This window comes from Loxodonta africana, chromosome 4 (genome assembly GCF_030014295.1).
Source record: "Loxodonta africana isolate mLoxAfr1 chromosome 4, mLoxAfr1.hap2, whole genome shotgun sequence".
Taxonomy (NCBI): domain Eukaryota; kingdom Metazoa; phylum Chordata; class Mammalia; order Proboscidea; family Elephantidae; genus Loxodonta; species Loxodonta africana.
In genome coordinates, this window is record NC_087345.1 from 24905731 (window position 1) to 24922480 (window position 16750).

At 38.5% G+C, this 16750-nt stretch overlaps 1 long non-coding RNA gene and 1 other non-coding gene across 2 annotated transcripts in view; both read right to left on the reverse strand.

The window, feature by feature from the left end:
• Nucleotides 1-6200, reverse strand: part of LOC135231172 (uncharacterized) — a 29423-nt gene extending 23223 nt beyond the window's left edge. Inside the window, exon 1 of the long non-coding RNA XR_010321712.1 lies at nt 5857-6200. This is a non-coding gene — a long non-coding RNA (uncharacterized LOC135231172). The remainder of the gene's footprint in view (nt 1-5856) is intronic.
• LOC111748450 (U6 spliceosomal RNA) lies at nt 4829-4935 on the reverse strand. Its single transcript, XR_002784167.1, has one exon. It is a non-coding gene; the product is annotated as a U6 spliceosomal RNA (small nuclear RNA).
• Nucleotides 6201-16750: the final 10550 nt, after the last annotated feature.

Here is a 16750-nt window from a genome sequence, read left to right on the forward strand (position 1 = left end):
GATGTGCTGGGTGAAACAGAAACTTGGACAATGCAGGGCAAAAGCAAATAGATTATATTGTATGGTTCAGAGACTACCTCCCAGGATCCAGGGACAATGGCCAGACCTCTCTGTAGGCTGAGATCAAATTCTTTATTATATGCGATGGTTTTTATTTCTGTATCCCCAACGTTTAGTTTATGGCCTGGCTCATAGAAACTTCTCAACGAATATTTATTGATAGAATGAATAGATGTTTTTAGATACCAATGAACAATACAGCTGTTTCACAGACAGAGTCCTCCAGAAGTACTGCCACTTGACAAGGGTTTTGAACAAGAGGGCTTTGATCAACATGGCCTATGTGATGTTTTGAGCTGTCCAGCTGCCAAGTCCCCCACTTTTCCTCTGGGCAGCCTCCCCTCCCCCACTCTCACTCTTTGTGCTTTGGGAGACACAGAAGTAGATATCCACCTCTGCCAACAATATTAGACATGTGACCAAAGCCTGGCCAACCAAAACATCATATCCTCCTGGGCATGGTGATTAGTTCAGTGAGGGGTCTATTAATTCCACCCAGTAATAGGTAATCCTGAGACTTCTGTTGGAACAATCAGAAACAAGGCACTCTGTTTTCCAGTGGTCTTGGGGAAGAAATGTTGAGAGCAGGAGCAGCCTGAGGCCCAAGGGGAGAAGGCCTCTTAGAACAGAGTAGACGCAGAGGAAGCAGAACCAGAAGGAGGAGAAAGATCAGGTCTTGATGACATTTTTTTGAAGTCCCTGAGTCTAGCTATAACCAGACTCAACCTGTCACTGGACTTTTGTCATGTGAACTAATTAATAAAGTCTGTTATTCCTTAAACTAGTGTGAGTTGAGTTTTCTATCACCTGCAGGCAAGAGGGTCCTAATACTCTATCTTTTAAATACATCGGAGTTGTTTGATGCTTTGAACCTGATAATTCCAACTTCAATATACTCTACTGAGTAATTAATGGTACAAGCCTCAGAATACTGAAGTAGGAGTTACAAGCTCAAAAGGACCCAAGGGACACATGCGAGGATCTAGATGGCTTTATGAGAACTATAGTGACATTTGTAAAACTTCCAAGGACTCAAATGGTTAAAGTTAATTGTATCTGAAATTCAAATATCTCTGGAGATAAGTCACATTTAACTGGAGGTAGAATGTATGCAGCTAACCCTGTTTCCATTGTAACACCAAATTAGTTCCCATTAATTGGCTCCTATTTATTTTCTATCGCTTGTTGCTGTTAGGTATTTGTGCTGGCATCTTAGTCAGGAAGATGTTTGCTAGGCCTAATTGCTCAGACTCTATTTAACAGACAGCCTGTGCAATGAGGTAGCTCTAGAAAGCAAACAACAGAAGGCTTAACATGCAACTCTAGGAATGTCAGGTATGTAGTCATAAAATCTAATAATTCCAGAGTAGAGAGAGTCTTAGATGAGCCACTAATCTTCTCCTTTGTGGCCTAAAACATTAAGTGGCCGCAGAGCTACTAAATGAAAGACTAAGCCATTTCTTCTGTTAAAAGATATTTTTTAAGGAGTAAAATCATGACTCTCATATAAACATAAAATGAACACCTATCAAAGATTGTATTTAGTTCATCAGTTAATGAGAGAACTCTACAGTGTTAAACTGGTTCAAAGGAAAATTCAAAGAGCAGACACATAAGTAGGCAATCAGAAATTCTCAGCAATGCTAAAATGAATTTGGTAATAGATGCAAAACTGGCTTCCTCCACCAAACAAAATTCACTTGCATGACTGTAGACAAGAACCCTTTCCATGACTACCAGTTGTCTTCAACTTATGGAGTTGTCAAATAGCTCAAAGACAATGAAAAGTGCTGACCAGTATAAAATCGAAGAACTCAAAAGTGTGCACTGGATAACACCCAGTATTCCATACAATAACCATAATATCTTCTTCTCTTTGAAATTTCTAAGATTTGCACAATTTTTCCTCTCAGTATATGTTTTCACTAACCAAATATATGTTACACATGCTACTTAAACATTTGTGTGGTTTTTGAAAAACCTCAGTGAGTCTTCGTTTCCAAATTTCAACAAAAGGAAGTTGTGATATTCATTTGCATGATATGGTAAAGACAAAATGCAATAATGTTTGGGAAATACCATGGATCTGCAGTAAACACCCTACACCTAGTAGTTCAGGAAAAATCTTGTGTCTCAATGGGATACTATGCATTGTCTAGAGCACACCCTTCTACATCATCTGATTCTGGTTCTGTGGGCTTTGAAACTTCCATTGCCTTTGAGGACTTTTACAACCTATACATTGTACCTTAACTAATAGCAGTGCAAGTAATTTTTGTCTATACACATGCAAATAAATTCTGTCTGGTGGAGGGATGACCTCCCCTTCCCCCCCAAAAATGCCAGTTTTGCAGTCATCTGCAAATTCATTTCAGTATTTCTAATCTATGAAAGTCTCTGCTTTTATAAACCAGTTTTAACATCTGTCAAAAGCTGGCTCCTCAAATATCCCCAACACAACCTCTGGATAAGACAAAGCTGAGTTCCTCACTTACTGCAGTAAGGGAAAACACCACCTCACAAAGCTTTAGCAGTGTCTTGGAGGAGAGAAGGTAAAGTCAGAATTTACTGAGAACTGGAAGTTTGATTTACAGCAGGTCTTCCAAATCAAGGGCTTGATTAGGATTGGGTAAGGATCACAGTCCACCACCCATCTGTCTGTCATTTTTGGCAGCTTGTATGTTGCCATAATGCTGGAAGCTATGCCACCAGTATTTCAAATACCAGCAGGATCACCCAGAGTGAACATATTTCAGCAGAGCTTCCTGACTAAGACAGAATAGGAAAAAGGCCTAGCAATCTACTTCTGAAAATTAGCCAATGAAAACCCTATAAAAAAAAAAGTAGATCACAACAAAATATTGTCTGAGATAGTGCCAAAAGATGAGCCTATAAGTTGGAAGGCACTCAAAATACATAGTGGCCACAACAATAGACTCAAGCATACCAGTGACTGTGACAATGGTGCAGGACCAGGTGATGTTTCATTCTTGTGCATAAGGTTGCCATAAATCAAAGCAGACTTGATGGCCATTGACAACAACAAGGATCACGGTACAATAATCCAGGATTTGTAGAAACAGCAAGATGAGGATTTCAAGGTGAAGGATTCAAAGAATATTCAGGAAGTTCCTATAATGAACCAATGAACAATCAAATCATCTGCTGGGCAGAAGACTCCTGGAAGAAAAAAGTTACACTAATGAAGACAGAGGAACAGTAAAATCCTGCTAATGAAGACAGGAGTATCATAAAATCATGTTAAAGAAGAGTGTAATTTGTGGTTTTGGTTCTCACTGTCCATGCTGAGTGCGAGGGTGGACAATTTCCATTCTCAGCTCCCCTGGTGGTCATCCTCAGCCTGAGCTGAAGGACAGACCTTAATATCTGTGTAATCAATCTAGATCTTCACCTCTGTTTGAGGAATGATAGCCTCACATCAAGTTTCCATCAATGCAGCTAAAGCAAAGTCCAAATTCAAGAACGAAGTAGGAAGACTCACACTTCCTGATTTTAAAACATTCTATACAGCTACAGTAGTCAAAACAGCCTGTTACTGGTACAACAATAGACACACAAACCAATGGAATAGAATTGTGAGTCCAGAAAAAAAAAAACCCACACATTTATGGTTAGCTGATTTTTGACAAGGGTACTAAGTCCATTCGATGGGGAAAAAAGAGTCTCTTCAATAAATGGTGTTGGGAAAATTGGATTTCCACATGCAGAAAAACGAAACAAGACCCATGGCTCACACCATGCACAAAAAGTAATTCAAAATGGATTAAGGACCTAAATGTGAAAATTAAACCATAAAATTCTCAGAAGAAAATGCAGGGACAACGCTGTCAGGCCCAGCTTTTAACAATGGGTTATCTAATAACAAAAGCACAAACAGCAAATGACAAAATAAATAAGTGGGACCTTCATAAAAATTAAAAACTTTTGTTCATCAAAAGACTACAAAAAAAGCAAAAAGACAAGCTACTGACTGGGAGAATATCTTCAGAAACCATATATCTGATAAAAATCTAATAACAAAATTATATATAAAATATTAACAACTTAACAACAAAATGGGCAAATGGCTTGAATAGAGATTTTACCAAAGAGGACATTGGAATGGCCACCAAACGCATGAAAAGATGTTCAGTGTCATCAGCCATTAAAGAGACGCAAACCAAAACCACAAGGAAATACCATTTTACTTCCACTGGGATAGCTGTCTTAGTTATCTAGTGTTGCTATAACAGACATACCACAGGTGGATGGCTTCAACAAACCGAAGTTTATTCTTTCACAGTTAATGAGGCTAGAAATCTAAATTCAGGGCGCCAGCTCCAGGGGAAGTCTTTCTCTCTCTGTTGGCTCTGGATGAAGGTCCTTGTCATCAATCTTTCTCTAGTCTAGGAGCTTCTCAGCACAGGGACCTTGGTCCAAGTGATGTGTACTCCTGGCACTACTTTCTTGGTGGTATGAGGTCCCCCTGTCTCTCTGCTTGCTTCTTTCTTTCGTATCTCAAAAGAGATTGATATAAAACATAACCTAATCTTATAGATTGAGTCCTGCCTCATTAACATAACCGCTTTTAATTCTGCTTCGTTAACATTATAGAGGTAGAATTTACCACACATAGGAAAGTCACATCAGAAAACAAAATGGTGGAAAGCCACACAATACTGGGAATCATGGCCTAGCCAAGTTGACACACATTTTTTTTTAGTATATTTCTTTTTTTTTAATTTGTGTTGTGCTTTAAGTGAAAGTTAAAAATATGGTACCCTTCATGAATTTAAGTGTCATCCTTGTGCAGGGGCCATGATGATCTTCTCTGTATGGTTCCAATTTTAGTATATGTGCTGCCGAAGCGAGCACTTGACACATATTTTGGGGCAACACAATTCAATCCATAACAATGGCTAAGATAAAAAAAAAAAAAAAAAACAGAAAATACAAACTTTGACAAAGATATGGAGAAATTGGAACACTTATTCATTGCTGGTGTGAAAAACAGTGTGGCAGTTCCTCAAAAAACTAAAAATAGAATTACCATAGGACCCAGTAATTCCACTCCTAGGTATATACCCAAAAGACTTGAAAGCAGAGACTCAAAAAGAGACTTATACACCAATGTTTATTACAGCACTATTCACAATAGCCAAAAGGTGGAAACAACATAAATGCTCATGAAGATAAGTAGATAAAAAAAATGTGGTACATACATACCATGTAATACTACTCAGACAGTAGGAGAAAGGAAGTCTTAATATATGGATGGAGCTTGAAGACATTATGCTGAGTGAAATAAGCCAATCACAAAAGGACAAATATTGTATGACCTCTCTTATATAAAAAGACAAGAAAAGGCAAATGTACAGAGACCAAAGTTTATATTAATGGTTACAAGGATTCTGAGGGAAGGGGAAATGGGAAGTTAAAGGTGATGGAAAAATCACACTGATTAAGGGTAGGGTTGCACAGCCAATTATTGCAATTGTTAATAATAAGTCGTAGACTTCTAAAAAGCTTTATTGGCAAAAGTTGTGGGTTGGATATTTTTATAACAATGACAAAAAAAGAGTAACTTCTGAGGCTGCTTACGTACAACTAAACACCTTATGGGATTAGATTCCTTGGTTTGGAGGATTAGGGTTAGGGTTTCATGAGACATCCCAGTTAATTGGCCTAATAACATGTTTAGTGCATCTGTTATATCTCCTAGTTTGTTTCATAGTGCCTAGGGCCTTAAAACCTTGCAAGTAGCCGTTCAAGGCACAACAGTTGGTTTCTACTCACCTGGAGCAACAGAGGAAGGAGAGTCAGGAACAGGAAGAGGACATGGACTGTGTGGCTTATTGTCTCCATGAACAGCTGCTCCTTTGCAATGTGACCATAAGAACTGGATGGTGCCCCACTACCAATACTGAATATTTTGATCAAAGATTCCATGGAAGAACCCTGATCAAAAAGGGGAAAATAGAGAATATAATTTAAAATTCTCATGAACTCCAGACTTTGAGGATCCATGGAGGGTAGATGAAACTATTGTCCTGAGATAATCTTTAAATCTTAAACCAGATATAACCCCTGAAATCATCTTAAAACTGAGTAATAGTTTAGCTTAATTAGTTAAAAAAAAAAAAAAAGGCCTGTCTTGAGCATTATGCTCTTTTAAGAACTATGTATATGAGATCAAATTGACAACAGAAATACAAAAGATTAGGTAAGGAGCCTTAGGGTGCAGTGAGTTTATGTTAATGAGGAAGGAACAACTCAGAAAAGGAGGGTGAGAATGGTTGCACAACTCGAAGAACGTAATCAATGTCACTAAATTGTACATGTTGAATTGGTATATGTTTTGCTATGCGTATATTCTCAACAACGACAACAAAATAAATAAAATTTAGGAAAAAAAAGTTTTCATCAATGGTTCTGTCCTAGTTTCCAGCAGTAGTTGTTTCGGATTCTGTATGTGTCAGATTTTCTAGTTCTTTCAGCTGAATGACTATTTGTTGGATCATTTGATGTGTTAGCAGTTGCTCAACAGCATTTATGACTTTGGAGATTAAACATCTGAACTGCAACACAGACAAATACTAAAAGAAGTATTTTGATCAGAGTTGGTGGTCTACTTCTCAGCCAGGAGCCAAGAGTACCCAGATTAAACCAAGAGAAGAGATCCCCTCCCCAACCTGAAGAGTTCACAGAACTAGGTATGTAGTCACTAGCCAAATTACCTAATTTTCTGATTTCTTACATTTCCTGCCCATTTCTTTTTGGTAATATTAACGATCTAAGAGATGCCTACAGTGGTGTGTTACGTTCTTTCCCTAAAACAGCACACGATTGTCCTCAAGAGACCAACATTCTATCTAAATCAGCTCTGTTCTGAACCACCTGTCCAATTTCATGATCCTCTTAAGTGAGAAGTTCTGTAGCCTTAGCGGTATTGTCTAAATCATCTGTATACTTTCAACCGTAGCATGTAGCATTCACCCAACTTTTAGGAGCTCTTGTAAAGTATGAAATGAAGAGGTCTAAGGAGAGAAGAAAGAAATCCAGAATTCCGCTGGAGTAGTTACACATCTACTGACCTCTTTTTCCTAGGGGACAATTGATAGGCCAAAAGGGACCCTGAGTATGTCAGAGAAGTCATTATCCCGTTTTCAGGTAGTAGTTTCGTAGAATTTTGTGCCAAGAACAAATACCAGTCATTGGGGGCTACCCAGTGATCTGTTTTTGGCCAAAATATTCAGTTGAAATTGCTAAATAATAATGTACTGTTTTGGTGCTACAGCCAAGAATAGTTTGGCTCCAGGCAGTGAATTTTGTGGTATCAAGATCATTGCTGTTGCTGTTGTTGTTCTTAGGTGCCATCCAGTCAGCTTCCAACTCCTAGCAACCCTATGTACAACAGAACAAAATACTGCCAGGTCCTACGCCAACCTCAGAATTGTTGCTACGCTTGAGCCATTTGCGTAGCCACTGTGTCAATCCATATTATTGAGAGTCGTCTTCTTTTTCGCTGACCCCCTAATTTACAAGCATGATGTCCTTCTCCAGGGACTACCCCCACCTGATAACATGTCCAAAGTATGTGAGACGAAATCTTGCCATCCCTGCTTCTAAGGAGCATTTTGGCTGTACTTCCTCCAAGGCAGATTTGTTCATTCTTCATATGCAGTTCATGGTACATTCAATATTCTTCACCAATATCATAATTCAAAGGTGTCAATTCTTCTCCAGTCTTTCTTACTCAGTGTACAGCTTTCTCATGCATATGAGGTGACTGAAAATATCATGGCTTGGGTCAGGCTTATCTTAATCTTTAAAATGACATTTTTGCTTTGAAACACTTTAATAAGGTCTTTTGCCATAGATTTGCCCAATGCAATATGTCATTTGAGTTCTTGAGTGCTGCTTCCATGGGTGTTGATATGGATCCAACAAAACAAAATTCCTGGCAACTTCAATATTTTCTCCATTTATAATGATGGTGCTTATTGGTCCAATTGTGAGGATTTTTGTTTCTTTGTGTTGCGGTGTAATCCATACTGAAGGCTGTAGTCTGATCTTCATCAGTAAGTGCTTCAAGTCCTCTTCACTTTCAGCAAGCAAGGTTGTGTCATCTGCATAATGCAGGTTGTTAATAAGTCTTCCTCCAATCCTGATGCCCTGTCCTTTTTCACATAGTCCAGCTTCTTGGATTATCTGCTCAGCATACAGATTGAATAAGTATGGTGAAAGGATACAACCTTGATGCACACCTTTCCTGATTTTAAACCATGCAGTATCCCCTTATTCTCTCTGAATGACCAGCTCTTGGACTATATAAAGGTTCCTCATGAGCACAATTAAGTGTCCTGGAATTTCCATTCTTCATAATGTTATCCATAATATGTTATGATCTACATAGTCAAATGCCTTTGCATAGTCAATAAAACACAGGTAAACATCTTTCTGGTATTCTCTGCTTTTCGTCTGACATCAGCGATGATATCCCTCGTTCCACGTTCTCTTCTGAATTTGGCTTGAATTTCTGGAAGTTCCCTGTCTATGTAATGCTGCAACGGCTTTTGAATAATCTTCAGCAAAAGTTTACTTGTGTGTGATATTAATAATACTTTTCAATAATTTCAGCATTCTGCTGGATCACCTTTCTTCGAAAGGGGCACAAACGTAGATCTCTTCCGGTCAGTTGGCCAGGTGGCTGTCTTCCAAATTTCTTAGCATAGATGAGTGAACACTTTCAGCACTCCAGCACAACAACCATTTCTTGAAACGTCTCAGTTGGTATTCTGTCAGTTCCTGGAGCCTTGTTTTTCGCCAGTGCTTTCAGTGCAGCTTGAACTTCTTTCTTCAGTTCCATTGGTCCTTGATCCTATGCTACCTCCTGAAATGGCTGAACACCAACCAATTGTTTTTGATATAGTGATTCTGTGTATTCCTTCCATCTTCTTTGATGCTTCCTGTGTCGTTTAATATTTTTCCTGTAGAATACTTCAATTTTGCATTTTGAGGCTTCGATCTTTTCTTCAGTTCTGTCAGCTTGATAAATGCTGAGTGTGTCCTTCCCTTTTGGTTTTCCAACTCTAGGTCTTTGCACATTTCATTACAATACTTTGTCTTCTCAAGACCCCCTCTGAAATCTTTCCAGCTCTTTTATGTAATTGTCTTAGTCATCTAGTGCTGCTATAACAGAAATACCACAAGTTTAACAAAGAGAAATTTATTCTCTCAGTCTCGTAGGTTACAAGTCTAAATTCAGGGCGTCAGCTCCAGAGGAAGCCTTTCTCTCTCTGTCAGCTCTGAAGGAAGGTCCTTGTCCTCAATCTTCTCCTGGTCAAGGAGCTTCTCAGGCGCAGGGACCCTGTGTCCAAAGGACGCACTCTGCTCCTGGTACTGCTTTCTTGGTGGTATGAGGTCCTCAACTCTCTCCATGCTTCCCTTTCCTTTTATCTCTTGAGAGATGAAAGGTGATGCAGGCCACACCCCAGGGAAGAGTAAGGGTGATGTTACGATCCCACCCTAATCCTCTCAACATAAAATTACAACCACAAAATGGAGTACAGCCACACAATACTGGGAATCATGGCCTAACCAAGTTGATATACACACTTTTGGGGGGACATAATTCAATCAATGACAGTCATCATTTCTTCCCTTAGCTTCAGCTACTCCAACAGCAAGTTTCAGAGTCTTTTCTGACATTCATTTTGGTCTTTTCTTTCTTTACTGTCTTTCCAATGACCTCTTGCTTTCTTCATGTATGATGTTCTTGATGCCATTCCACAACTGGCCTGGTCTTAGGTCATTAGTGTTCAATGAGTCAAATCTATTCTTGAGATGGTCTCTAAAACCAGGTAGAATAAAATCAAGATCATTAGGTAGGCTTAAAAAACAAAAACTAATATTTTTTGCCTGTAAGATCTGTGAAAGCAGTTAGTCTCCAAATATGCCTCACCTGTCCCCAGCCCCCTTCCAAGTTCTATTTTGGTGAAAGTCTGGCTACAAAGACTAGCTCCCACAAAAGGTTCTCAGGTACTTGCCTACAGGTAGTATTTCACTGTAGGCACTGTAGGCAAGTACCTCCTTTCATAAGTACAAGGTGATGGGGGTTTTAGATTTCTGGTTGCCTGGCCTGTTGTAGTGTTTGCCCTCTAAAAAAATCACCCAATAGTTGAGTCCAGTACCCATAAAAAGGAACTGGATCCAAAGGGAGCTGGGTGGCTCTCAAAGGAAAATGTGTACAAATCTAGTCAGTTTGGTTGTATAGTCAGTTGGTGAGTAAATTTTAACTAGGTATTGAACTCATACCAAGGAGTGACTAAGGATGCAAAAAGCGATATTAGAAATAGAAAATTTGTAAGTAAGGTAGTCAAAGAAAGAAGCCTAAATCAACAAGAAGATAGAAGACAGGTGAAATAGAGAACAAAAATGCAGATTAAAGAGTGACAATCTGTGGTCTTTCTTCTTCTGTGGATCTTTGGGGGAAGTGATCCATATCTAAAGACTTTCTGCTTCAAGCAGGCTCCTAAGAACCCTCAACTTGAGGTCTCCAATAAAGATGGTCTTTCAGTGATTCAAGGGTAGTTTATGTCTCTTTAGTCCAGGGACACACATTCAAGGACCAACCCCTTAAGAGTCTGACTACTCTTCTAGTTGTTATTAGTACCTGATAGTTAACAGTACTTGATAAGAGCCCTTTTAATCTGGGTTCTGAGACAGTCCTTTGTTGATGACAAAAACTCTGACTGAGGCTTAAGGGAGGCCTCAGAGTGAAACTGTATCTGTAGATGACAGACTTAAAATGGTTGTGGTTGAGTTACTGATAATTTCTAAAAATGAAAGAGCTCATGAAATTTTATTAAAATAATTCAACTGGCAAGGAAATTTGGTTATTTCCATAGCAGGCAAAACAAACACAAAAGGCAATCTAATGTGTTTATGGACAAAAACACAAAATGTCTATAATTATCAGGCATGTTTGCATAGACAATGAGCATTACATCTGCTTTGTAAGTGCCTGACCCAAGCTATGGTACTTTCCATTACCTCATATGCATGTGAAAGCTGGACAATGAAAAAGGAAGGCCAAAGAAGAATTGACACATTCGAATAATGGTGTTGGTGAAGAATATCGACTATATCGTGGACTATCAGAACGATCAAATCCTTGGAGGAAGTACAGCCAGAATGCTCCTTAGAAGCAGGGATGGCAAGACTTCATCTCATGTACTTTGGACATCTCATCAAGAGGGACCAATCACTGAAGAAAGACATCATGCTTAGGAAAATAGAGGGTCAGTGAAAAAGAGAGAGACTCTCAGTGAAATGGATTGACACAGTGGCTGAAATAATGGGCTCAAACTTAGCAACGATTGTGAGGATGTTTTGCATTAGGGCACTATGAGTCAGAACCAACTCGATGGCACATAAGCACAACAGCAAACATAATTTTTACAGAGGAAAATGTCTTGAGAGATAACATAATTATCCAGATACATGATGTACATAACACTCTAAGAACATACCAAGATAAAATAAGAATATACCAATATACCAAGAATGTCAAATAAAGAGATTCAGTGAGTTGGGAGCGGGTCCTAAAAATCTGTATTTTAATAAAATTCCATACGTAACTTTGAAGTACATTCCAAATTGAAAAACACTGACCTGGATGATGCTAGATTCAAACTAAAGAAGATTGTCACCAAGTAAAAATGTTAAATGATAACTGAAATGATGACTGGTAACTGTAATGTTGTTACCTGACATGATGCGAAGCACCACTAGAACTCCGATAGCTAGAAACACTTCATGGACCACAAGGACGCTGACAAATCTCTAAGAACTCCCTACACAGAATACAATTTCTGAAATATTTAAACATTTACCTTGACAAATTTATCCTAGAGAAGGTTGAACATATCTTTCCAATTTGGCAACTCTTCCCATGAAACACTTCAATAGTGATATCAAACAATACTACTTCTTCCTGGCACCTCTTTGTAAGGCAATATAACAAGTTTTTGTGATTTTCCAGGGACTGTTTCTTTCCCTTAGCAAAAACACATTGCTTTATATACAAACTTCTATCTCTCTGTCAAGAGACTTTGGGATTCTGGAAAATCCCCAAAAAGAGTTTGAGGTACAAACGATATCCCGAAAGTTATTTTACTTCATTTTATATGTAGAATTCAATCTTAGGAAGAAAAAAGTGATCTAAAGTTGTCAAGAGATTTGAATATTTAAGATAGGTTGTGGGTGCCTGAGAAATAATATTTGGTTACTCATTTGAAAAGTGACAATAAAACATTTAAAAATTAATACAGAAAGTAACATAATTAACAAGAACCTAAGTGAAGAAGCTTTGTTTTCTTAAATAACCGAGAACATAATAAAGCCAAAACTATACACAGAAAATTATTCTGGCAAGACATACAACTTTCTGTATCTAGGCAGATTACACATTACAAAAAAACCTTATATTGTTTATTTACAATAAACAGTAAACCAAGGAAACAAGACCATCAAAATTGAGCAACCTTTGCTAAAATTTTAACATATTTCATAGATTTTTAGACTAATTTTATAACATCTTTATTGAGATACGATTCATATCATACAATTCACTCATTTCAAATGTATAATTCAATGAGGTTTAGTATATTTGGAGTTGTACAAACATCACCACTACAAATTTTAGAATATTTTCATCATTCCCCCCAAAAAACTTCCTATACCCATTAGCAGTCACTTCCCTTCTCCCTTCCCTAAGTTCTCCCCTAGCCCTAGGCAACCAGTAATCTAATAATGTATGTCCCTATAGATTTTCCCATTCTGGATATTTCATATAAATGAAATCATACAATACGCAGTATTTCGTGATTGGTTTCTTTCAGTAGGCATAATGTTTTTAAGATTCATCCATGTTATACCATGTATTGGTGCTTCGTTCCTTTTTATGGTTGAATAATATCCCATTGTATGAATATACTACATTTTATTATCCATTCATTAGTTGACAGACATTTGGGTTGCTTCCACTTTGGGCTGTTACGAATAACGCTGCTATGAAAATTCATGTATGTTTTTGTGTGTGCATACGTTTTCAACTCTCTTGAGTCTTTAACCTAGACATGCAATTGCTGAATCAAATGGGAACTTGGTGTTTAACCTCTTAAGAAACTGCTGAACTGTTTTCCAAAGCAATGTACCATTTTAGATTTCCACCAGCAGTATATGAGGGTTCCACCTTCTCTATATCCTCAGCAACACTTAAAATTATCTGTCTTCTTTATTATCTGTCATCCTAGTGTTTGCCAGTCCTGGGGGTGCAGTGATTATGAGCTTGAGCGCTAACCAAAAGGTTGACAGTTTGAATCTACCAGCTGCTCCTTGGAAGTCCTGTGGGATAGTTACACTCTGCCCTATAGGGTTGCTAGGAGTCAGAATCGACTCTAGGACAGTGGGTTTGCTTTTTTTAGTGGTTGCAAAGTGATATCTCATTGTGGTTTTGATTTGCATTGCCCTGATGGCTACTGATGTTAAGTATCTTTTCATGTGCTCATTGGCCACTTTCAAATATTCTCTGGTTCATTTTTTGCACATTCTATAATCCATGTGTTGCCGTGATGCTGAAAGCTATGCTGCGGGTGTTCAGATACCAGCAGGGTCACCCATGGCGGACACGTTTCAACTGAGCTTCCAGACTAAGACAGACTAGGAAGAAGGACCCAGCAGTCTACTTCTGAAAAGAATTAGCTGGTGAAAATCTTATGAATAGCAGTGGAACACTGTCTCATCCAGTGCTGGAAGATGACCCCCTCAGGTTGGAAGGCACTCAAAAGACAACTAGGGAAGAGCTGCCTCCTCAAAATAGAGTCAATTTTAATGACATGGATGGAATCAAGCTTTCGGGACCTTCGTTTGCTGGCACAACTCAAAATGAGAAGAAACAGCTGCAAATATTCATTAGTAAGCAGAACATGAAATGTACAAAGTATGAATCCAGGAAAATTCGAAACTGTCAAAAATGAAATGGAACACATAAACATCGATGCCCTAGGCATTAGTGAGCTGAAATGGACTGGGATTGGCCATTTTAAATCAGACAATCATATGGTCTACTATTCTGGGAATGACAAATTGAAGAGGAATGGCATTGCTTTCATCCTCAAAAAAAACATTTCAAGGTCTATCCTGAAGTACAATGCTGTCAGTGATAGGATAATATCCATATGCCTACAAGGAAGACCAGTTAATACGACTATCATTCAAATTTATGCACCAACCACTAAAGCCAAAGATGAAAAAATTGAAGACTTTTACCAACATCTGCAGTCTGAAATTGATCAAACATGCGATCAGGATGCATTGATAACTACTGGTGATTGGAATGTGAAAGCTGGAAACAGAAGGATCAGTAGTTGGAAAGTATGGCCTTGGTGACAGAAACAATTTGGAAATTCAATGACAGAATTTTGCAAGACCGATGACTTCATTGCAAATACCTTTTTGCAATAACGTAAATGGCAACTATACACGTGGACCTCGCCAGATGGAATACACAGGAAAAAAATCAACTACATCTGTGGAAAGAGATAATGGAAAAGCTCAGTATTATCAGTCAGAAAAAGACCAGGAGCTGACTGTGGAACAGACCATCAATTGCACATATGCAAGTTCAAGTTGAAACTGAAGGAAATTAGAATAAGTCCACAAGAGCCAAAGTATGGCCTTGAGTATGTCCCACCTGAATTTAGAGACACCTCAGAATAGATTTAACATGTTGAACACTAATGACCAATGACCAGACAGGTTGTGGAATGACATCAAGGACATCATACATGAAGAAAGCAAGGGATGATTGAAAAGACAAGAAAGAAAGAAAAGACAAAAATGGATGTCAGAAGAGGCTCTGAAACTTACTCTTGAACATCGAGTAGTTAAAGCAAAAGGAAGAAATGATGAAGTAAAAGAGCTGAACAGAAGATTTCAAAGAGAGGCTCCAGAAGACGAAGTGAAGTATTATAATGACTTGTGCAAACACCTGAAGATAGAAAACCAAAAGGGAAGAACAGACTCAACATTTCTCAAGGTGAAAGAACTGAAGGAAAAATTCAAGCCTGAGTTGCAATAGCAAAGGATTCTACGGGGAAAATACAAAAGGACGCAGAAAGCATCAAAAGAAGATGGAAGGAATACACAGTCACTATACCAAAAAGAATTGGTTGACATTTAACCAGTTCAGCAGGTAGCATATGATCAGGAACTGATGGTACTGAAGAAAGTAGTCCAATCTTCACTGAAGGGAATGTTGAAAAATAAGGCTCCAGAATTGATGGAATGCCAATTGAGATGTTTCAACAAACAGATACAGCGCTGGAAGTGCTCACTTGTCTATGCCAAGAAATTTGGAAGACAGCTACCTGGCCAACTGACCGGAAGAGATCCATATTTAAGCCTATTCCCAAGAAAGGTGATCCAATCAAATGCAGAAATTATTGAACAGTATCATTAATATCACATGCAAGTAAAATTTTGCTGATGATCATTCAAAAGTGGCTGCAGCAGTACATTGACAGAAAGCTGCCAGAAATTCAGGCAGGATTCAGAAGAGGACATGGAACGAGGGATATTATCGCTGATGTTAGATGGATCCTGGCTGAAAGCAGAGAATACCAGAAAGATGTTTACCCATGTTTTATTGACTATGCAAAGGCATCTGACTGTGTGGATCATAACAAATTGTGGATAACATTGCGAAGAATGGCAATTCCAGGATACTTAATTGTACTTATGAGGAACCTGTACATAGATCAAGAGGCAGTCATTCTCATTCTAACAGAACAAGGGGATACTGCGTGGTTTAAAATCAGGAAAGGTGTGGGTCAGAGTTGTATCCTTTCACCATACCTAATCAATCTGTATGCTGAACAAATAATCCGAGAAGCTGGATGATATGAAGAAGAATGGGACATCGGGATTGGAGGAAGACTCATTAACAACCTTTGATATGCAGATGACACAACCTCGTTTCCTGAAAGCGGGGAGGACTTGAAGCACTTATTGATGAAGATGCAGACCACAGCTTTCAGTATGGATTACACCTCAACATAAAGAAAACAAAAATCCTCATAACTGGACCAATAAGCAACATCATGGCAAATGAAGGAACGACTGAAGTTGTCAAGGATTTCATTTTACTTGGATCCACAATCAACACCCATGAAAGCAGCAGTCAAGAAATCAAAAGACACATTGCATTGGGCAAATTTGCTGCAAAGGACATCTCTAAAGGGTTGAAAGGCAAAGATGTCACCTTGAAGACTGAGGTGTGCCTGACCCAAGCCATGGTGTTTTCAATCATCTCATATGCATGTGAAATCTGGACGATGAATAAAGAAGACTGAAGAAGAATTGACGCCTCTGAATTGTGGTATCGGCAAAGTATATTGAATATACCATGGACTGTGTCTTAGTCATCTAGTGCTGTTATAACAGAAATACCACATGTGGATAGTTTTAACAAAGAGAAGTTTATTTTCTCACAGTAAAGTAGGCTAAACGTCCAAATACAGGGTGTCAGCTCCATGGGAAAGCTTTCTCTCTCTGTCAGCTCTGGGGGAAGGTCTTTCTCATCAATCTTCCCCTGGACTAGAAGCTTCTCTGCCCAGGAACCCCA